The following is a 23087-nucleotide window of genomic DNA, read 5'->3' on the forward strand; positions in this document are numbered from 1 at the left end:
GTAAAGTTTGGATTTTAAAATCAGAAAATGATCGTGAGGCGTTCTTGATCTGGGCTTCAGTTCATCGGCCAACAGCCATGGACATAACGGTCACCTCCTTGCCCCTCTCCTGGAGCGTGTGAGGGTCCTGGTCCCTAAGACATCCTCTCTGGCCCTCCACGTCTCTGCCTTGCGCGCCAGCAGCCTGATAGAAGGACAGACTCAGGAGAGAGTCAACTGCTGCTCAGCTCTCTTGATCCCTAAGGAGTCTCATCCCCAAGGTGCAGAGGCCGTAGGAATTGGAAACTGATCATTATGAGACTCTCAGAGACTGGAGAATAATGATCAGAAAAAGGGGTCACTAGTGTCAAAAGCGTAATTATGATAACTCATTCAGCTTGCTGAAAGAGAGTGGAGGAATTGGGAATTATGTCCCTACACCTAGACAGTCTCCCTGCTTGATTTAACATGGTCACATTTTTTCCTTTTTTGAGAATGAGAGGAAGACAGATGCCTACTTTATTTTTATTATTATTTTTTGCGGTACACGGGCCTCTCACTGTTGTGGCCTCTCCCGTTGCAGAGCACAGGCTCCGGACGCGCAGGCTCAGCGGCCATGGCTCACGGGCCCAGCCGCTCCGCGGCATGTGGGATCTTCCCGGACCGGGGCACGAACCCGTGTCCCCTGCATCGGCAGGCGGACTCTCAACCACTGCACCACCAGGGAAGCCCCAGATGCCTACTTTATAAATATAAAAACACAGCACTAGAGGGAATTCCCTGTTGGTCCAGTGGTTAGGACTCCGCGGTTTCATTGCCGAGGGCCCAGGTTCAATCCCTGGGTGGGGAACTAAGATCCCAAGATCCCACAAGCCATGTGGCATGCCCCAAACCAAAAACAACCCCCCCGCCAGCACTAAGGTTTTTATAACTGTTGATTCGGTGAGGGAATCCAATTAGCCTGTTTAAACCACAAATTAAAGTGTGTGTGAGTGTATGTGAGTGTGTGTGTGCGCCTTAAGTCAATAATTTAAAATGTTAACACATTTCCAAGGTGGCTTGAGGGGAAAAATTTGGTTAAATTTTCAGTGTGAAAGTGACATTGGCATTGTGTAAAGAACACTCCAGGAGACAGTAGTTCCAATGGTCCCCACCCCGTGCCACCCAGAAGTATTGGGTGTATATCCTAAAATCTTCAAGTATCTGGAAAAGTGGTTTCCTTCTTAAAATGGATCATATCCTGCTCTGAGTGCAGGAATCTGACTAATTAGGAGAAATCTTCCCCAACTGCGATAATTCAGCCTGGGGTGGGTCACCATGGATTAAAGAGCAGTTTTTGGATTCTCACTGGGAGGGAGCCAGGGCCTGAAAGCAATGTTCCTTCCGTAGAGAGAACACATCTCTTGAGAAGTGGAAATACTTTTCCAGCAAAGAAACTGCTGCTGATTCAATATTCAGTTCCAATTTCTGTGTCAAATGCTGGTGTGGAAAAGATTCTTGTGTTATGGGAAGTCTCTGGACTGATGACTACAACAGATTGTGCACAGAGACAATATTAAATAAACGTTGAGCTTTAAAAGTACTGTGAATAGTCAGGTATTTACAAATGAAGTGATGAGATGAGATTTGGGATTTGCAACTTACTGGAGGAGAGGATGTGGGGTACAGATGAAACAGAACTGGCCATGTGTTGATAATTATTGAAACTAGGTTATAGGTCCATGGGGGTTCATTATACTATTTTCTCTACTGTTGTAAACATTTGAAAATTTCCATATAGAAAGTTAACAAAATCCCCGAAAGTATGACTTTGTCTTGTTTGAATGAAAGATGTTGTTAAAAATAGATAATTTGGGACTTCTCTGGTGGCTCAGTGGTTAAGAATACGCCTGCCAATGCAGGGGACATGGGTTCCAGCCCTGGTCCGGGAAGATCCCACATGCCGCGGAGCAACTAAGCCCCTGCGCCACAAGTACTGAGCCTGCGCTCTAGAGCCCGTGCTCTGCAACAAGAGAAGCCACCACAGTGAGAAGCCCGCGCACTGCAACTAGAGAAAAGCCCACACGCAGCAACGAAGACCCAACGCAGCCAAAAATAAATAAATTTTAAAAATAATAAAAAATAAAAACAAATAATTCATAGAAATTGCTTACTGAAATATAAAATATAGCTAACATTATCAGTGCTCACTGTGTGCTTGGCATATAACTTTATATTACGTACATATGTAATTATGTATTTTATGTAATGTATAGATATACATGTTATTTTAATTTGTATACATAATTTAATCTGTACATATATTAAATACACACACGTGTATGTAAGTGTATCAATTCGTTTAATTCCTGTCAACAACCCCATGAGTTAAGCTCTATGTAAATTATCGGTATTTGCAGATGAGGCAATGAGGTGATATGCAGGTTAAATAACGTGCCCAAGGTCGTTAAGCAGATTTGAACGCAGTCAAGACTCCAGAACTCACGCTCCTTCTTAAACAGCACCTCTGCTGTTGCCTGCATCCAAGCTGTTCTGTACATTTTCGCCAGCAACTTCCCGTATCAACTTACTTTTAATTTTTAAATTGATTTGGGAGTGGTGGATGGTCTGGAAATTTGTTTTACGAGACTGTTCAGCAATTCTGCTGAAGCCGCCTGTGCCCCTTGGCCCCAAGCGCGGGTTTGGCGGGACCCAGCTCCCGGGGTGCGGTCGGGCGGGTAGGCCCAGGAGGCCAGTTACCCCGGGTCCTCCGTTGCCGGACCCGCCCCCGCTGCTGGAGCGGCGCGCGGGCCGCCGCGTGGCGCCACCTGGTGGCCAGAAGCCCGGCAGCGGCGCCTGCGAGGGGCGGGGCGCGCGGTCCTCCCGGGGGACGAAGCGGAGGGGTGTCCTTGCGGTTACAAACCCGGGGCAGATGGGCCGCCCTTCAACTCCTGTCTGAGTGGAGCAGGCCTCCGGAGGGCCAGCTGGGCCCGGCCAGGGAAACTGGGTGAGCCCTCCTTCCAAGCCGCCTGCCCAGTCCGAGGCAGGGCTCCCCTCAGAACCTGCTCCACCTTCGAGAAGTGGGAATTCATTTAAGAGGGGGTGATTTTGCCTAAGGGCTCTGAAAATGAGCCCTTAAACATTTCCAAGCACTTAAAATTCATGTATTTTTGCATATAGGCATATACTCATTTATTTGTATCCTCACCTCTTTCCAGAAAGGGTATTAAAGCTGGAATTATGTCCTACAATTTTTTTCCCTCACAACAGTCATTTTAGGCTTGTGAAGAGCAAGTGTGATGACCCCCAGAGCCCTGACCTATGGACTAAGCAATGCCGACCAGAGTGTGTGGAAGGGCATCTGGCCGCAGAATTGAGCACCTCCTTGACTGGCAGACCAGCCCTTTCCCCCGGCTCTGGGCGAAAATGACACAACCGGAGAGGCAGAAGAGTACTTTAGGGCCCTGGCAGAGGGCACAGTGCAGAAGGTGCAGCCCCCATCAGAGCAGGGGCCTAGGTACCAATTCTCCCTCTTCCATTAGCCTGGCCAGAAGATCGGTGAGACCCGTGTAACTTTCTACCTGCACCAGGTGAATTCCCAGGACTTCATTGGCTGAAGGCAACCCTCTATGGCACATGCTCCCTTTCCTATGGTTTGCACTGCCTTGGGGCTAAGCACATCCTGAAGGAAGCTCTTTCTTGGGTCCTCTTCAGCTTGCAGGCCACAGGCCACGTGCTGCTTGGCACCTCCTGTTACGTGAAGCAGGTCCTGGGTGCCACAGAGGGAAGGCAGCCCCTCCAAGGTGGCCCCTTATCCAGACCTGCCCAGAGATACTTCAGTGAAGGCCCAAGTGTATGCAGCCTTTCCTGGCCCAAGACTAGACTGGCCATCTAGTTTACTTTGTGAATACTGTGTTACTGTGCTTAAGGGCACCCCTCTCCATGAAAGGCAAGGTCCTATCTGAAGGGTGAAGTCATTTATTACGTCACTCTATTAAGGAGGAGGAACATTTCTCAAATCTGATCCTGAGATCTGAGCAGGGCATACTTGGGTGGGCTGCAGAGCCAGTGATCTCACTTTGTATAGAGATAGAGGATGTCAAGATTGCCAATGAGGGGACTAATGGGGGCAGGGCTGGAGAATGGTGTATAAATGAGGCACCCAAGAGGGATTAGTGAAGACTTGTTTCAGACCCTTTGGGCAAATGTGTAGGTCTCTCAGATACTGAGTGAATTGGGGTTTAGTGCTGTGAACTCTGGGGACAAATTAGCTATGTTGGAACCAACCCCCAAACTGGCAATGCTACTTGTTCTTAGCAGAGTCAAGAGAAAACCAACAGATGAGGGAAGGTGTGGTTCTACTCTTAGACTAGAGCTGGGACAGAAGCCTGTAGCCTCTGGGTACCAGTGCAATACTGACTTGGTAACTGAAGTGAGAGCACCCAGAGGTTAGTGATGGAGTCGGGGCTCCTTACATAACCATCCCTTCCTCTTTGACTTCTTCTGATGCTAAACCTTGCAGGATCTAGGTTTGGTTTTATTTAGGAAAACATTTTTCCTGTCATCCATGGTTCTGATATGAGCCAACAGGGAAACTGGTTAAGAAGGTAAATGCCAAGTTTGCATTAACAGCAAGCACAGCACCTGGGCCAAGGGATGTAACTATCTCACTGTAGTATACTTATTCTTTGCTGGTTGTCACCATTCCTCTGTTGAAAGGAGGCGGAGATGGCTGGGTCTTGGCCAGCCCTCACAGCTGGGTGAGCTTCAAGCACTCCTTTTCCCTCAAACTAAGTGAAAATCCTCTTTGGCCCCCTTTATCTGACCTTTTTACTTGGTTGGTGAGAAGGTCTGGCAAAGCGACCACATTATTTCTCTTGGCCTAGAGTAGAGCCCTAGGCCAGCCACTCCCTATCTCCTTTTCCTGGCTTCACCTTGGTCCTGCGGGCAAGGGCAGGTTCCAGCCCCATGCAAGGTGCAAGTCCTGGTCCTTTTGACTGGAGGCATGTGCTTCTGCAGGATGGAGATCCTGAAAAGGAGAGTGGAAGAGGTCAGAAGAATGCCCAACTCCATACCCTCAACCAGATTCCAGCTGCCTCCTCTCCTAGGGTGGACTAAGGGAGCCTCGACTTTCCCCTCGTGGCTAAAGTGTGCCATGACTCTGGTCAAACCATCTCTCTAAAAAGATGTGTGTTCCATTAGCATACAGTTAGCTAAAAGGTCATCCAGATGACAGGCCCGGCAACCAAGAAACAGCTGTAGTAACTAAGGATGTCTGGTTTAGGATAGAGAAGGCATGCCAAGACCAGTCTCTCTATTAAATATTCAGGAGTTTCGTAGAAGAGAAGATTTTTTTTGGGGGGGGGATAGGATTAGAGGACAAAATTGGGACCGAGGAATAAGGTACTAGGAAGTGGATTTTTTTTTTTTTTTTTGCTTCAATAGTAAAACTAGCCCCCATGGAGATATTCAAGGAGGTGTTTCTGACCACGTGGTGGTGCCCTGGGAAGGAACGTCCTGCTGGAAAGCCATCCATTCCTGCATCCCTTGTCTCAGGCTTTCTGGAACAGTCCTATTTTCAATATTCTGCCTGTGATGGTGACTATAAACCATTACATGTCCCAGAAACTCCAGTATGCCCACATTCACTCCATACCCCTTTGAAAGCCTCTTGATCTTGGAAACAGAATAAGGATGTTTTGGCACATATATTCTGACTTGTGGTTCGTAAAATATGGGCAAGGTGCTAGGGTTTTATCCAACTCTGACGGTCTGTAACCCCACATTTATCAGACACGGTTAAGTAATCACTTTAGATTATCTAATGACATAGTGGCAGAATAGGAGCTAGAACCAAGGATCTGACTTCTCTTTGGATGTTATTTGAGGCTTTTACAAATTCTGGCTCATGAGGGGCCAGCTGCCCGTGATGAGATACAGGACTCATCTCTTGGTTTGGAACAAGCTTTGCCTGCTCCATTCTGCAGGTCTTTACTCATCCCTCCCCCCTCCTCAACACATCTCCATAGTGATGGCTTTCATCTGTTAGTTCCGATGCCCCTGGCACAGTATGAGACCAGACAGAGTTCACTTCTGGGCTGAGCTGGTGTTTTTCCACAGGTGAACTCTCAGCTGTATGTATATCCATCTACCCTTGGCAAGGACAAGCCCTGGTGCAATCCAGTGTCCCTAAGCTAGTGGTGTATTCGAAGAGTCTGCTATTGCCTTGGAGGCTGTTAAGTCCTTGAGGGCAAGGCACACGGAATCATTACTCTGAATCTTCAGGCAGCTAATAAGGTGTTACAGCCTGCAGGCATTGGATAGATATTTGGTGTTTGCTTCTCTTCTCCCACATGAAATCTCAAGATTCCGTCATCTGGGGAGTCAGTTCCACCTGGTCACTCCTCTTCCAAGCTCAGCTTTGGGAAATAAGGAGTGTGTCTTCCCACATACGGCTCTGTTTTCAACTTAATGTGTTTATGTGAGTACCTAGAAACCATGGTGACAGGCGCCATAGAAATAGAAAGAGCAGGGAGGTGGAATACAGAAAGGGAGGACCCCAAACACCAGGGGGCTGGAAGAAGTGTCTTTGTGACACCAGTGTTTATTTTGAGCTGGCAGGAGTATTTATCATGTCTTTGTGCACAGCCTCTCCCCTGGGAACGTAAATGCCATCCACTTCCTTATGTGCTTACATCCTCCTGGTCTCCAGAGGAAGAGAGACGCTACATTCAGTGTATAAGGATACACATCATCATCACTACTTCTTATCTTTGTGTCACTTGTCACTTTTCAGTGCACGTTCACGCACAGGGGTCAGAGCTAACCTTCAGCTCTGCTTCCTTGAGTGGGCTTCCCTCTGCTAAGATTGGGTTGTGCAACGATGGAAATTCAAAGCAGGCGGGACCGATGGCTAGTGCATTTTGGCAGTGTCATTCAGGTTAGAATGTGCTGTGTGGAGTGATCTGAGTCATGGAGTGACAGCTGGCACTTCTGCAAGAAGCCCACAGAAAACCGTGATGGGCTGCAGGAGAAATTTTGCTAATTTTATGTCCCGAGACAAAGGAAAAAGTAAACCATAAATGGACCCTGTTTTCAAGGCCGATGGCTCCTTGCCAGCACAAGTGAACTTCAGTGCTCTCAGCTTGATCTGCCTGTGCTGATCCTGAGAAGGGCCACACAGCTGTCTCTATCCCTCCTCAAAGCAGACTGAGTCAAATGTGACAGGAAATAGAGTCCTGGGCGTGGCTGGGCATGTTCCAACTTCATATCTATGACCCCCTTCACGCACGTCCGATGTAGCTGAACGGTGCTGCCTACAAGTCCTGTAACTTCTTGTTCTCGTGTTACCGATCAGGACCCTATGAGGCCTTCCTGAGACACTTCTCCTCTGTCCCCCACCTGCCTATTGTTTGATTTGCGTACGCGAAGGTATAAGTTCGTATGTCTTGAGAATGAATTGTGGATAAGTTTGAACCACCAGAAGGATTTTTCATCATTGCTGAAGCCATTTTATAATGTAGAAATTTCTTTTTCCTATTTTAAGTAACCAAAGTCCATTCTTAAGAATACGTTGTCCAACAACTAAAACAGTCTCAGAATTTGTTACTTGTCTGTGATTTATACTGATTCCGCCTTCTGTTATCATCCGATACCCTCGGGGTCCATTTGAAATGGCATTTACTTTGCAGCAGGCATCTAGGATGCTTGTTCCAGGGTCAAGAACTAATTCAGAAGATGAAGCTTCTTTTAAAAACTCTAAAGGAGTTTGATCAGACATGACCTCTAGTGCATCTATGCTACTATGATAAAGGGCTTGTGTACACCTTTTAGCAGACTCCAGTCGTTCTTGTCCGTGAACAAGCTTTGTTACTTCTGCAGCGAGTCATTTCTGACCACCCTTCTTTTCTGGCTCTCTGACATGCAGCTACATTATGTGGTCAATCTCTGGAAGGTTCAGAAAATTGAAGAGCTTCAGGGACCTTTCTACCAAATCATCTTGCTGCCTCACAAAGAATTGATACAGTTCAAATGGAGATGTCTCATCTGTTTAGCCAGATAGCATTGCCAGCGGACTTTCCCAGTTTTGCTCCAGTTGTAATTAGAGGAAGATTCTAAATATGTCTTCTCCGGTGAACTTATGGATGAACTCACATCCAGACATGATATTGCCCAGCTGATCAGATCCACCTAGTTGGACCCGGCATCCATAAGGCTAGAACAGGTAGTAGCAATCATAGGCCTGGAGCACCTGGTATTAAAAACTTGGCCAAACTCATGCCTTCCAGGCTCTGGAGCGGAGTCTGCATGCTCAGTCGGCTCAGCAGCGTACCCCTGCGGAAGTGGCAGCCCACTGCAGCTAGGAAGTGCAGCAGGTGATACTTCTGGGACCACGCCGAGGTGTCCAGCAAGGTGAAGCTGCCCTGGGTCCGCGCGTTAGTGAAGAGCTGCTGGTGATCAGCCGCCAGGGCCTTGAGCCCTCGCTGCAGGGCGGGCGCGTTGATCTGCGAGTGCTCTGCGTCCGGTGCCTCGCGCTCCTTGGAACCACCGCTCGGGTCTCCCAGGCGCGCGCGCCGCGGCGCCTCCCACCAGCGTCATCGTGCCGTGGCCTGCTCGCTGGGAGTGAGACAGGCCCTGCAGCGCCAGCAGATGCCCCACGTGAAGTGAGCCGCCCGTGGGGTCGAAGCCGCGTGTGGAAGAGCTCTGGGAGCTCTGTCTTCATCCCCCTCCCGGAGAAGAATTCCTTGAACAGACCCCGAGCCTTCTGCACCACCAGAAACCCCTGAGCGCCCGTGTGGGCCTCACGCAGCCCCAGAGGCCGGACTCATGGCCCTCCTCAGGTACCAAACCACCGACCCTGGGAAATGCACAGCCACATGGGCGCCGCCATCTTGGCGAAGCCCCAGGGTAAGAGGAAGAGGATGATGGGGATATGGAGATGAACACGATGAAGATGAAGGTGGTCCACCTGAAGGATATGAGGAAGACGAGGAGGATGAAGAGGAGGAGGAGGAAGAAACGGTGCTGGTCTGGTTTGGTCTTGTCTGATCTTTGAGACGCCTCTGGTGAGTGGCAGAACCTCGAGCGTGAGGACACCAGGGTGTACTTACCTACTGGGATGCCTTGATTGGAGATTTTCTTTTTGGGGGGGGCGGGGGGAAAGGTGTGAGACTTGGTCACCTGGTTTTGAGCGGAGTGCCGCTTTAATTGGGTTTTCCCCTCTGAGGGGAGGAGTCCTTCCGCCGTCGGGCACCGCCTGAGTGGTGCTGGGAAAGTCCGGTAAGACCGAGGCTGGTCTGGACCCCCGTTTGGGACGGTAGGTAGGAGATTTTCCATTCTCGTGCTAGGGAACTGCGACCCTGAGAGGCCCGCGAGCTCTGGTTTATCTAGTTCTGGTCTGTTTCCGGTAATACCGGCCCTGTGAAAGAACAATGGGGAAACTGAAAGCCTGAATGATACTTTTAAAAAACAAGAGTTTCCGAGTATGGCTAATGTGGAACAAAGTTCACTGGCCCGACTGCCCAGCTTGAGTAAACTTTGAAAGTTGGAATGTAGTGGCAGTATAATTTCTGGAGGCTTGAATATCCTGGCAGAGAAATGTCCAAATCTTACCTACCTCAATTTGAGTGGAAACAAAATCAAAGATCTTGGTATAGTAGAAGCTCTGCAAAATCTTAAAAATTTGAAAAGCCTTGACTTGTTTAACTGTGAGATCACAAGCCAGGAAGATTATAGAGAAATTATTTTTGAACTGCTGCAGCAAATCACATACTTAGATGGATTTGACCAGGAGGACAGGGGGAATCGGTCCCAGGAAGGCTCCATAGGGTTCTGCTGGGTTACAGACTCAGTCTTAAATCTGAAATGATCAAAGGTGACTGGAAAGCTATAGAATATGGCAAAGAAGTGATTCAGGGACCCACTATTTAGGAAAAGAGGGATGAGCCAATTTGGACTAGTTTGAGAGTAATTATAGGACCCCAAATCATGTTTTTATCTCCCAACTAGTTGACATTATTCAATAAAATCTTTAGAATTATTTTTGCACTTGGCTTATCTCTCTTTTTTAAAATTGTGGGAAAAAAAGCCATAAGATTTATTATCTTAAACATTTCTAAGTGTACAGTGTTAAGTATATTCACACTGTTGTGCAACCAACCTCCAGAACTTTTTAATCTGGCAAAACTGAAACTCTGAGCCCATTGAACAACTTCCCATTTCCTGCTGCCCCCAGCCCCTAGTTACTATCGATGGACTTTCTGTTTCTATGAATTTGACTTCTCTAGATATCTCATAGAAGTGGGATCATACAGGATTTGACTTTTTGTGACTGGTTTATGTCACTTAGCATAATGTTCTCCAGGTTCCTTTGTGTTGTAGCATGTGTCAGAATTTCCTTCTTTTTTGAGGCTAAATAATATTCCATTGTACGTATACATACATTTTAATGATATCTGTCGATGGATACTTGGGTTGCTTCCACTTCTTGGCTATTGTGAATAGTGCTATTATGAACATGACTACGCAAATATCTCTTCAAGATCTTGCTTTGGATTCTTTTAGATATACACCCAGAAGTGGGATTGCTGGCTTGTCTTTGTCTGTTTGGGCTGTTGTAACAGAATACCATATCCTGGGTGGCTTATAGACAGCAGAAATTTATTTCTCATGGTTCTGGAGGCTGGAAAGTGCAAGATCAGGGCATGATTAGGTGTCTGGTGAGATTTGCTTCCTGGTTCATAGACGACTGTCTTTTTGCTGTGTCCTCACGTGGTGGAATGGGTGAGGGAGCTCTGTGGGGTCTTTTTTATAAGGGCACTAATCCCATCATAAGGGCTCTGCTTTTATCACCTAATCACCTCACCTTCCAGAGGCCCCAGCTCCAAATGCCATCACAATGGGGGTTAGGATTTCAACATAAGAATATTAGGGGGAAACAAACATTCGGTCCCTTACAAGGGTCATATGGAAATTATATTTTTAATTTTTTGAGGAATCTCCATACTGTTTTCCACAGTGGCTGCACTATTTTACTTTCCTACCAGCAGGGCACAAGCGTTCCTATTTTTCCACATCCTGGCCAACAGTTGTCATTTTCTGTTTTTTGGTAGTAGCCACCCTGATGGATGTGAGGTATTATCTCATGGTGGTTCTGACTTGCATTTACCTAATGGATAGTGATGGTGAGCATTTTTTCATATGCTTGTTGGTCATTTGTATGTCTTCTTTGGAGAAATGTCTAGTCAAATCCTTTGCCCACTTTAAAACTGGGTTGTTGTTATAGTTGTTATTATTATTGAGTTGTAGAAGTTCTCTATATATTCTGGGTAGTAACCACTTACCAGGTATATGATTCGCAAATATTTCCTTCCATTCCGTCGGTTGCCTTTTCACTGTTGATTGTCTTTTGATGAGGCTCATTTCTTTCACCAGTCTAAAGTTTTTGGAGGGCGCGCTTATATATCAGGGGCATCTTCAGTAAATGGTTGTGGAGCGAAGCAAGGAACATACACTGAAGGGAATTAGACAACATGCTTTTAATGAGATGGGATTTAAGTTTTGATGGGCAAGGCAGGCTCCGAGTGGAAATGCAGATGGCATTTGTGTGTGGCCCCCTCTTTCATCTGTTCCTCTCTGCTCAGGCATGAGGCTGTCTATCAGCAAGGTGATACCGAAACCCAGTTCAGTTTGACAAATGGTGTGGCAGGCACTGTGCTAGGGGTTACAAAAGAGAGCAAGGAAGGCAAAGCTCTACCCTTACCAGGTGCCATCCTGCAGGGAGATAAACAAGATGGGAACTTCAGTGTAATGTGAGGAGGATGCCCTCAGGTAGTGGTTACTCACTGTAGGAAAAGAGGCAAAGAAGGGCACCTAACCTGGACCAAGGGATGACAGAAACCTTCCTGGAGGAGGTAGTCCTGAGGTTGTTTGGCACCTGGCCTGGTCTGCCCTCAATAAAGGGTAGCCTTGAGCTCCTCCACTCCTCAGAACCCAGGGCGGGGGAGGGGGGGTCACCATCCAGAATCAGCCGGAAGAGGGCGCACCACTGCAGGAGCAGAGCTGCAGGGAGGATGTCAGGATCTACTGTATTGTGTTATATTTCCCCACTAACAAGCTCTCTATTTAAAGGTGCAAAAAAAATTCTAGACAGTTTATTGAGGAATTTCAATAAATTTTATTTCCTTTGGAAAACTGAAAGGAGCAATATATATGACTGATAAATTTATTTCAAAAATTAAGTGCTGAAGGGAATTCCCTGGCAGTCCAGTGGTTAGGACTTCACTGCTGAGGGCCTGGGTTCGATCCCTGGTTGGGGAACCAAAATCCCACAAGCCACACAGCATGGCCAAAAAAATAATAATAATTTTTAAAATGCTTAAAAAATATTTATTGTATTTACTAACATATTACGCTTCTTAGGTGCTAGTTACAGCTCTAAGCACTTTACATGTATTTAACTTACATGTATTTACTCACAACAGCCCTATGGGGTAGGTATTATTATTACTCCCCTATGAAGACAGGGAAACTGAGGCACAGGGAGGCTAAGTAACTGGCCCAAGGCCCCCAAATTATGAAGCAGCAGAGCTGAAATTTGAATCTGCAGCCTGGCTTTAGAACCTGTGCTCTTGGCATTGTATGCGTAGATTTAAAATTTTTTTTTTAATTTTAATTAAAAAAATTTGAAGTATAGTTGATTTACAATGTTATGTTAGTTTCAGATGTTCAGCATAGTGAGTCAGTATTTTCATAGATTATATGCCATTAAAAGTTATTACAAGATAATGGCTATAATTCCCTATGCTATGTAATATATCCTTGCTGCTTATCTATTTTATATATAGTAGTTTGTATCTTTTAATCCTGTAGCCCTAATTTGTTCCTTCCCCCTTCCTTCTCTCCTTTGGTAACCACTAGTTTGTTTTCTGTATCTGTTTCTGTTTTGCATATACATTCATCTGCATTATTTGTAGGTTCCACATATAAGTGGCATCATACAGTATTTGTCTTTGTCTGACTTCTTTCACTAAGCATAATATTCCCTAGGTCCATCCATGTTGCTGCAAATGGCAGAATTTCATTTTTTTATGACTAATATTCCATTATATATATATACCACATCTGCTTTATCCATCATCCATTGATGGGCACTTGGGTTGCTTCCATATTTTGGCTATTGTCAGTAGAGTTGCTATGAACATTGGGGTGCTTGTATCTTTTTGATGAGTGGTTTGATTTTTACCTGCCAAGAAAGTTTTTCCACTTCAACCAACTTGATCCAATAGAATATGTGTTATAAGGTCATTCCTTTTAAGACTCCATTTCCTCACTTGAACCTTCTGAAAAATTCACCATTGACTTAGTTGTTTGATGTAGGACTTGGTGTCACAGAGCCCTGGCACATCACCCAGGGGCTCCTGAAGTCACCTCTTAGCTCTGTTGTCCAGGTGCCTGGGAACCTTACTTAAAACCACACTTAAAAAAGGCTCAAAATAGGGCTTCCCTGGTGGCACAGTGGTTGAGAATCTGCCTGCCAGTGCAAGGGACACGGGTTCGATTCCTGGTCTGGGAAGATCCCACATGCCGCGGAGCAACTAAGCCCGTGTGCCACAACTACTGAGCCTGCGCTCTAGAGCCCATGAGCCACAACTACTGAAGCCCGTGTGCCTAGAGCCTGTGCTCTGCAACAAGAGAAGCCACTTCAATGAGAAGCCTGCACACCGCAACGAAGAGTAGCCTCTGCTCGCCACAACTAGAGAAAAGCCCGCATGCAACAACGAAGACCCAACACACTGAAAATAAATAAATAAAAATTTTTTAAAAGGCTCAGAATAAATTCAAACAAACACACAAACAAACGAAAAAGGGACTTCCCTGGTGGTGCAGTGGTTAAGAATCTGCCTGCCAGTGCAGGGGACATGGGTTCAATCCCTGGTCTGGGAAGATCCCACATGCCGTGGGGCAACTAAGCCTGTGCGCCACAACTACTGAGCCCGCGTGCCACAACTACTGAAGCTTGTGTGTCCTAGAGTCCATGGTCTGCAGCAAGGGAAGCCACCACAGTGAGAAGCATGCACACCACAATGAAGAGTAGCCCCCACTCTCTGCATCGAGAGAAAGCCGGTGGGCAGCAACGAAGACCCAATGCAGCCAAAAATAAATAAAAAACAAAAAGACATAGACATAAGGGAAAAACCTCTAATGAGAAAGGATCTTAAAAAGTAACCACAATACCATTATTACACTCAATAAAATTGAAAATAATTCCTTAATGTCATCTAATATTACAGTCCAATTTTCTCTGATTATTTCAAAACTTTCTTTTCACAGGTATATTTGGTTTTAGGTCCCTTAAGTCTTTTGTTTCTTTCTTTTTTTAAAGTTTTTTTTTGATGTGGATCATTTTAAAGTCTTTATTGAATTTGTTACAATATTGCTTCTGGGTTTTGGGTTTTTTTGGCCACGAGGTATGTGGGATCTTAGCTTCCTGACCAGAGATTGAACCTGCACCACCTGCATTGGAAGGCAAAGTCTTAACCACTGAACTGCCAGGGAAGTCCCTCTTAAGTCTTTTCTGATCTATAAAAGAATGTCTTCCTTTTAGTTTTTATACATTTTATTTGTTAGCAAAACTGGGTCATTTGTCCTGTGGAATAACTAGGAAGACTGAGAAAATCGGTTTAAGATGTCTTTGCGACCCTCTTTGTCCCTAGGCGCTATCCCACTAGGTGTGTTCAGTCAAAATATCGTGTTTTACTTTGGGCCTCTCACTGTTGTGGCCTCTCCTGTTGTGGAGCACAGGCTCCGGACACGCAGGCTCGGTGGCCATGGCTCACGGGCCCAGCCGCTCCGCGGCACATGGGATCTTCCCGGACCGGGGCACGAACCCATGTTTCCCGCATTTGCAGGCGGACTCTTAACCACTGCGCCACCAGGGAAGCCCAAGATATCGTGTTTTAAAATCACCTGAAATACTTCTTCGCTATGTGATTATGAAATCAATATGATACACTGTTAGTTTCATTTGTTCCAGTTTGTTTTTGATTGATGGGTGTTGCCTTTTCTAAATATGATTTTGTTTTATAATACTGCAAGATATCTACATGGCTGAAAGTCAAAATTATAAAAAAGATATAAACAGAGAAGTATAGCTTCCATGTCTGCTCTCTTCCCCTTTCAACCGTCAGCTTCTTCCTTGCTTTAGAGATGTATTTTTTATTAGTTTGGCTTTATCCTACCATTTTTATGTGTGTGAACTTGTATTCCTCCTCACTTTCTAATATGATGCATGCTCTTCTGACCTTGTATTTCTGGAGGCCATCCTTATTCTGTTTTACAGCGGCATAACACTCCAGTGTGTGTGCATTCCAGAATTTGTCCAACCAGTCCCATACGGATGGACATTTGAGTTGTACTCAAGCTTTGCTGTTGCGGATTGTGCTGCAGAGAATAACCTTGAGCATATGTCATTTCACAATTTTGGTAGTTATATTTGGGATAGACTCCCGGGAACTGTGATTGCTGGGTCAAAGGGAAAAGGCATGTGCAATGTTGCTAGACATGACAAAATCCTCCAAAGAGATTGGTACATTTTGAATTCCCATCAGCAATGTAGCAGAGTAACTGTTTTCCTAGAACCTCACCAATAGAGTGTGTTGTCAGACTTTTGGGTTTTTGCTTATCTGAAAGATAAGAAATGGTATAGTTTAAATTTGCAGTTCTCTTATTATGAGCAATGGGGAAGTATTTTCATTGATTTCGTTTGCTTTTCTTTTTCTGTGAAATGCCTATTCATCTCTCTCTTTTTTTTTTTGCGGCACGCGGGCCTCTCACTGCCGTGGCCTCTCCCGCTGCGGAGCACAGGCTCCGGACGCGCAGGCCCAGCGGCCACGGCTCACGGGCCCAGCTGCTCTGCGGCACACGGGATCCTCCCGGACCGGGGCACGAACCCGTGCCCCCAGCATCGGCAGGCAGACTCTCAACCACTGCGTCACCAGGGAAGCCCCATATCTCATTTTTAAAATCAAGTTATTGGGCTTTTTCTTCAGAGTCTTTAATTGTTAAGGATATTAGCCCTTTGTCTATGATATATTGATAATTTGCAGTAATTTCTCCCAGGTTTTCATTTGCCTTTTGATTTTACTTAGGACTTAAAAAAATGCCATGGAGCCAAATTTATTAATCTTTTCTCTTATTACTTCTGGATTTCGCCTCTCTTAAGTTATAAAATATTTCACCCAATTTTTTTCTATTATTTGTATGGTTTCATTTTTACATTTAGAGCTTTGACCCATTTAGAATTATCCTGATGTTTAGTGTGAGAAATGGATCCAATTTTATCTTTTTCCCTATGGGTGTCCAATTGTATGGTATGTGAATTATATCTCAAAAGAGCTATTATATATATATTACATATAATATATATATATAACCACTGTTTAAGTGTTAGGATATATTGTTCCAAACATATTTATATGTAGTGGTTGATTCTGGATGGTAGGATTGTAAATATTCTCTATTTTCTATTTTTTCTCTACATGAATAGATAGGCCTTATTCTATTCTCCTGTATTTGCAAGAACATCTTTCTATGTTATACACCTCAGAAGTCTGGGATATTTATTTCTGAGAGGATATAACGCAGGCCCAATAAAAATTTTTTTTGGAAGAAGTTTGTCCATACTTAGTTCATACTTAGGCAGCCAAACAAGTATTTGCATGTCTCCTGTGCACTCTGAACCACGCTATGTGCTGGAGAAAATTTTAGAAAAAGCTTAATCATCTAGACAGACATATGTAAAAGGCAAGTCAGTGCACCTTGATGGGAGTAGGGGCCATGGAAAAAGTTGAATAAGTGGTATAGACAGAGGATGAAGAATTCACAGGAGGGAGAGCTCTCCATAGGCAGGGGTGGCCCTGGAGGCTTCAAGGAGGAAGTATCTTCCAGTTAGTTTTTTTTAATATGAATTTATTTATTTTATTTTTGGCTGCGTTGGGTCTTTGTTGCTGTGCGCGGGCTTTCTCTAGCTGCGGTGAGCCGGGGCTACTCTTCGTTGTGGTGCGTGGGCTTCTCACTGCAGTGGCTTCTCTTGTTGTGCAGCACAGGCTCTAGGCCTGCGGGCTTCAGTAGCTGTGGCACGTGGACTCAGTAGTTGTGGCTCGCAGGCTCTAGAGCACAGGCTCAGTAGTTGTGGCGCATGGGCTTAGTTGCTCTGCGGCATGTGGGATCTTCCCAGACCAGGGCTTGAACCCATGTCCCCTGCACTGGCAGGCGGATTCTTAACCACTGTGCCACCAGGGAAGTCCCTCCAGTTAGTTCTTGAAGGATGAATAGGATTTAGACTGACAGGGAGGAAACAGACACATGGAGGCAAGGACCAAACTGTGAGCAGAGGTGAATGGGGGCTCTTAAGGGCATTCGGGGGACCCGGAAGGCAGGGCTGGTCAGAGGGTCTGCCTTGAACATCTGACACTGTGCACTGTGATGGGGGCACAGCTCTCTGCTCCTGACACGAGGTGAGCTGTCTTCAGTCTCTAGGGACTGGGAGCCTCTCAGAGGATCCAGTTACTCACAGAACCCCTCCGCAAGGAGCTCGTTGCTGGTGGTGAGCTGCTCGCAGGTGCTGAAGCTTGCAGATGTCCACGGGCAAAGGGACTGTCAAGGTTTGCATTTGATTTTGCTCCTCCTTATTCCATTCTTGGCTGGCACCCATGGTGTGCGGACCCTTGGGTCTGTGCCAGGACCTAGCCAACCCTCCACGGATGAGCACACGACAGCTGCCTGGCAGGGCCTGTAGAGGGCAACCACCCAGGCTCAGATCAGCTTCTGCTTAAAAGGACTCTGGGCACAAATCTTCCTCCTCCTCCTCCAAGTGTCAGAATAAGCAATGGCATTTCTGTTGGGGATGCAGTCAGGGAGGAGGCACAGGCAAGTCTAACAGCCGCCTGTCCTGCATCACGGCCTCATTCCTTTGAGACTTAGTGTGCAAAAAGGCCCCACATTTTCAGCCAATCTTTTTGATCGTGTGTGTGTGTGTGTGTGTGTGTGTGTGTGTGTGTGTGTGTTTGGTGGGGGTGGGAGGCTTCTGTGGCTCACCCTCCCCTATGACTCGCTGGAGCCTCTTCCAGACCCTACACCCATGCCTCTTCCTCTGGGCTGCTCCTCGATTGCCAAGGGTGCCCTTCAGCACGCGTTCTCCCCATTCAGGGCAGGGCAGTACTCCCAAAGGGATTTCTGTAACTTCCTGAGATAATCCATTTCAGTTTTAAACAATCCGACTTATGTGTAACCTAACACTCTTATGTTGCAGAAATGGAGAATACCTGAGTACCACCTTTTATTCCCTTATTTACAGACTCTACTGTGTTCCCCCTTAGAGGGCCACATGATGGGATGAACAGAGCGTGGGTCTCAAGTCGGATGCAGCCCTGGCTCTGTCACTACCAGCTGAGTGACCTCAGGCAGTGACTTAGCTCTGAGCCTCTTTCTGCACCTTTGCCTGGTTGTGGTAAAGACTGAACAACACAGGCAGAGCTCATGGGCAGGATGCTACGAAAAGTAGTTTCTTTGCTATGTTCAAAAGCCCTCAGCCTTCTGTGTTTTGAGTCCCCTAACCTAATCCATCCTGTTTTCCGACACTTTAATCAGCCCCCACTCTTTTGAGTGCATTGCCGTCCACTGAGGCACTGAACTCACCCAGAAGCCTCTTTTGAGCCTGCACAATGAAAATATTCCTTTCCAGGCAAAATTTCTATACCAAGAACTGGCTTCTAGGCCCGATGAGGCTACCCCTGGGAGAGAGTGTCCTGGACACAGGTCACAGTACAGGAGCAGACAGAGGTGCCTGTGTTTACAATCTTGTCCTCAGTTACCTGACACCGGTCTCCAAGGGAATTAGCAAAAGGCATCTCAAATGTCAGGGTACATATTTCTGTCTGAGGTTGTGCTCTCTGTCTTCTCCCTCTGTGGACCTGTACCGCATCCTCCCAGAAATAAGTGACCCAGCCTCCCTGTAGAATGGCCTGTACAGAAAGCATTGCCTTCCTGGGTTCGGGATGAGAACTGGGACAGTACGTGAGGGAGAGTTGGGTCTTGTGAATTAAACAGGCCACACGTAGTGGTCAGGAGCCAAGTTATTAATGTTCCTTTGATTTCCCTCCGGAGCAGTCAGGAACTGTTTTTCCCCTCACCTTTACTCCTCTCCTTCGCATCTTGTAACCCCTTTGATAATCAAGATGGCTGTATACAAAAGCAGGTACCCACTAGCTCCTCGTAACCTTATTTCAGTGTCTGCCTTCCTCCTTTGTCCTTGGGCAGCCGCCTTCATAGCCAAGTCTTCAGGCTGCCCCCTCCTCCCATCTCATTGTCCCCTGGGGCTGGTCCTACCCATAGAACTTCATTGCTTCTCACTATCAATGTACCAGAGTGTTCAACTCATTTAATTAACATTCCCAAGCCAAATGAGAGAAGACCAGAAGGTACTCCTGTATAGGTCTAGGCACACCATGGACTTAGTGATTCTGATGTTGGAAATTTTTCATAAAGTGGGAGACGCTTTTGGGCCAGTGGGTCATTCAAGCGATCTCAAAGGATATGGGATACTAAAGTTCTTCATAAATTAAAAGCGAAATCATGAGACAACCATCGTCCTCGTAAGCAATCAGCTGAATACTGTGCTTGGTGATTGGGACCAGTGCTATAATTAAGTACGACATACAAAGATAATCTGATGCCTATTTAGTGATATTATTTTATGCTTCCCTCCAGCCCGCATTATAATTAGCCACTGAGGAAGAGTATCCTTTCATTTGACTTTTCGATGATAGTGTATGTTTTCCAATAAGTTGTAGTTTCTTTCTTCAAAATGTCGAGTAGTGGTCTTCAGAGTATGGTCTAGGAGCTGGCAGCATCACCGCCATCTCCTGGGAATTTGTTAGAAAGACAAATTCTCAGGCCCCGCCCTAGTACTCCGAAATTAGAAATTCTGGGGGTGGGGTGCAGCCATCAGTGTTAGAACGAGCCCTCCAGGGCACTGTGATGCACACTCAAGTCTGAGAACCACGGGTGGAGAGTAACCCATTAACCAGACAGTAGTCTGTTAACCTCCTGTAGCTTGGAGCACCAGCCCACCCCTTTGCAGGAAATCTCCCAGAGAAAATACAATTCTTGTCAACCTTGTCTCTTTTCTAATCAAGTTGCCTTGTTTTGTCTGGAGTAGTGAATTGAGGTGAGGAAGAGGGACTCAGTCTTAAGAACAGCAAGAGAAGTACCTGCTTAGCCCAGCTGAGCTGCAAACAGAAGGTGCACCTCGGATTAAGCTGAGCAAAATGGGAGGCTCAGACACCCACTGTGTCCTGAGGGCTGCTGGGCCCCACCGTCCCAGGAGTGGGCTCCTTGTCTGATCGGCCTCTCCTCATTCATCAGTGGGAAAGAAGAGCCGGATAAACATCTTTTATTGCTGTGCGGTCTGGTTTTAAAGTAAATCAAGAACAGGACTTATCACAGGGATGGTCTGCAAGGGTACAGCCTTTCTCTTGACTAAGACGTGATAAATTAGATTTTAGATAGGAAAAGATTTCTCCAAAAGAGGTGTTAGAATCATAATGCTTCACACTGGCTCAGTGCTTCTTGCTATCAGTGTGGCCATACCAGCTGATGAAGCCTGGTAAATACCAACTACCTCATTGCATTTGCTACTTATAACCCTTCAAGAGAGGCACTGTTATTAGTCTATTTATAGACTGGGAAACTGAGGCTCAAAAAGATTGAGTCAACTGCTGGTTAGAAAGAAAAAGAACTGGTGTTTAAACTAAACAACCTCAAAACACAGCCACATGTTTAACCACCAACCAGGGCTCCCTTCCATGAGTTTAATGGACCAGAATCATCCTTTATTCGTTTTTCATGAAATCTCAGCTTCTCTGCCCCTCCCCCATTGTCTTCTTGCCCCTCTCTCCCACTTAGTCTCCCTCTTCTTTCTTAGTTTGTTGACAGTCTTTTCTCCATCCTGACTGAATGCCTTGTTTTCAGGGGTCTCTATGGGCCGCTCTTTGCCTGATCCATCCATAATTAACCCTGAAAAATGATCAGAGACAGAAATTTGCATTTAAATTTTTTTGTACTTTCTCAGGCTAAAAAAACCAAAGGTTTTGAATAGTATTTATTTTCTGAATGGAGAACCAGTGTCAGGTCCGTCTTAGATGTTGACGGTCTTGGGCTGAGGTGGGTATTATGAGTAAATCAGTGGTTGCTGGAGCCCAGAGCAGTAATTCTCAAGTGGGGTTGGATAAGTGGGCCACACCCCACAAGGGACATCTGAATATGAGCCCCGCTGTTTTGACTCTTCCCTCCCACTCTGATTCTGAATCCCCTGGGACAGGGGTCAGGACATTGGCCTTTTTATGAGGTCCCCAGTAATACTTAAGATTAGACTCTTTGGGAAATGCTGGACTGAAGGAGTAAACCTTGGTTGGTTGGTTCTCTCATTTTCTTGCACCTATTCTAGAAGCTCCCTTTGGAGATCCTGAAGCCAGTGGTCCCAGGACCAAAATTGGAGAACACTGCTCTAGAGCAGATGTCTTCAAACTTGAGCACGCATCAGAATCCCCCCAAAGGCTTGTTAAGACATAGACCGTGGGCTCCTTTCCTAGAGTGTCTGACCCAGTTGGTTTCTGGTGAGGTTGCACTTCTAATAAATCCCCAGGTGACGCTGATGTTGGGGGTCCCGGAACCACACTGTGAGAACTACTGTGCTAGATCATTCCATTGCATTAAAGAGTAGATTGGCCCTCAGCCCAGACCAGAGACTTTGCTTCACTTCAAGCTAAAATATGTAATGATAGTAACTCTGGGCATGCCAGGGCTTTCTCATAAAGTACCAGGCTCCTTATGTACCTCTGTTCTCAAAAGGTACAGCAAGTGCTCTATTCACTGTTAAAACCAGGTGCTGGGAAACTTGGGTCCTAGGATTCCATTACAACCCAGACAATAATGTGAATGACCACAGGGAAGTCATCTATCTTTCTTTGGCCTGATTTCCCTCCATTTGCCAAATGTGACATCTTGAGGAGTTAAAATGAGAGAATAACTTAAAACACATTCAGAAAAAGGTTAAAGCTCAAGGTACACATACTGGCCATGACCCTGAACCTCTGACTGGGGAGGTGAAGACTGGCTCCTGGGTCTTGGTTTTTCACTTACTTGTGGGGTGACCTGGAGCCAGTGGTCAAGCTGCCATTTCTTTTCTTTTCTTCTTCTTTTCTAAAAATAAATTTATTTATTTATTTTTGGCTGTGTTGGGTCTTCATTGCTGCATGCGGGCTTCTCATTGCGGTGGCTTCTCTTGCTGCGGTGCACGGCCTCTAGGTGCGTGAGCTCAGTAGTTGTGGCGCACGGGCTTAGTTGCTCCGTGGCATGTGGGATCTTCCCGGACCAGGGATCGAGCCCGTGTCCCCTGCATTGGCAGGTGGATTCTCAACCACTGCGCCACCAGGGAAGCCCAAGCTGCCATTTCTTCATCTGCGCTAAATAGAACTAGACCGTGAATGGAGCCTCTGCAAATGTAGCTGCTTCCCCATGCTTACTTGTAGTTTGCAAGTTGCATTTAAAATTGTCTTTAACATTCATTGCTTTAACGTTCATTCTCATTGATATTTTCTTTGTAAGTTCTTCTATTTATAAGGAGAGAACTCCATCACAACGGCCCCTGCCTGGGTAGGACCAGTAGGCTGTTAGGCAGCAAAGGCTGGAGGTGGGGGACAGGGGGCTGCTGCTGCATCAGCCTTAATCTGGGGAGCAATTTTTGGTTGCTGAGGAATGATATGACAACTAGTGAGATGTCATTAGAGTACATAAAATATAAACCGCAAGGAACACTAATTTTTGTGATAGTTGGGACTGATAGTAAGAGAGACTGTTTAGCCATGATCATTGGAATTATAAAAGAGTTCACATGCAGTTGTCTTGTAATTGTCTGTTTACCTGTCCACCGCTGAACCTAGACTAGAAGGTACGTTTGGGTGCGGCCAATCTTCATCTTTTCACTGATATTGTCTCACTGCTATTAGAGTTGGCATTTAATAATTATTTGTTGAGTTAAATTATTGAATGCCATTGATGATAGACGTGAA

The 23087-nt window shown here is 46.0% G+C and overlaps 2 pseudogenes; one reads left to right on the forward strand and one right to left on the reverse strand.

Annotated features, from left to right (window-relative positions):
* Positions 1-7393: 7393 nt before the first annotated feature.
* On the reverse strand, positions 7394-8848 carry LOC101281792 (tyrosine--tRNA ligase, mitochondrial-like; annotated as a pseudogene).
* Positions 8849-8890: 42 nt separating this feature from the next.
* LOC125960787 (acidic leucine-rich nuclear phosphoprotein 32 family member E-like) lies at positions 8891-10038 on the forward strand (annotated as a pseudogene).
* Positions 10039-23087: the final 13049 nt, after the last annotated feature.

Source organism: Orcinus orca, chromosome 13 (assembly GCF_937001465.1).
Source record: "Orcinus orca chromosome 13, mOrcOrc1.1, whole genome shotgun sequence".
Classification (NCBI taxonomy): domain Eukaryota; kingdom Metazoa; phylum Chordata; class Mammalia; order Artiodactyla; family Delphinidae; genus Orcinus; species Orcinus orca.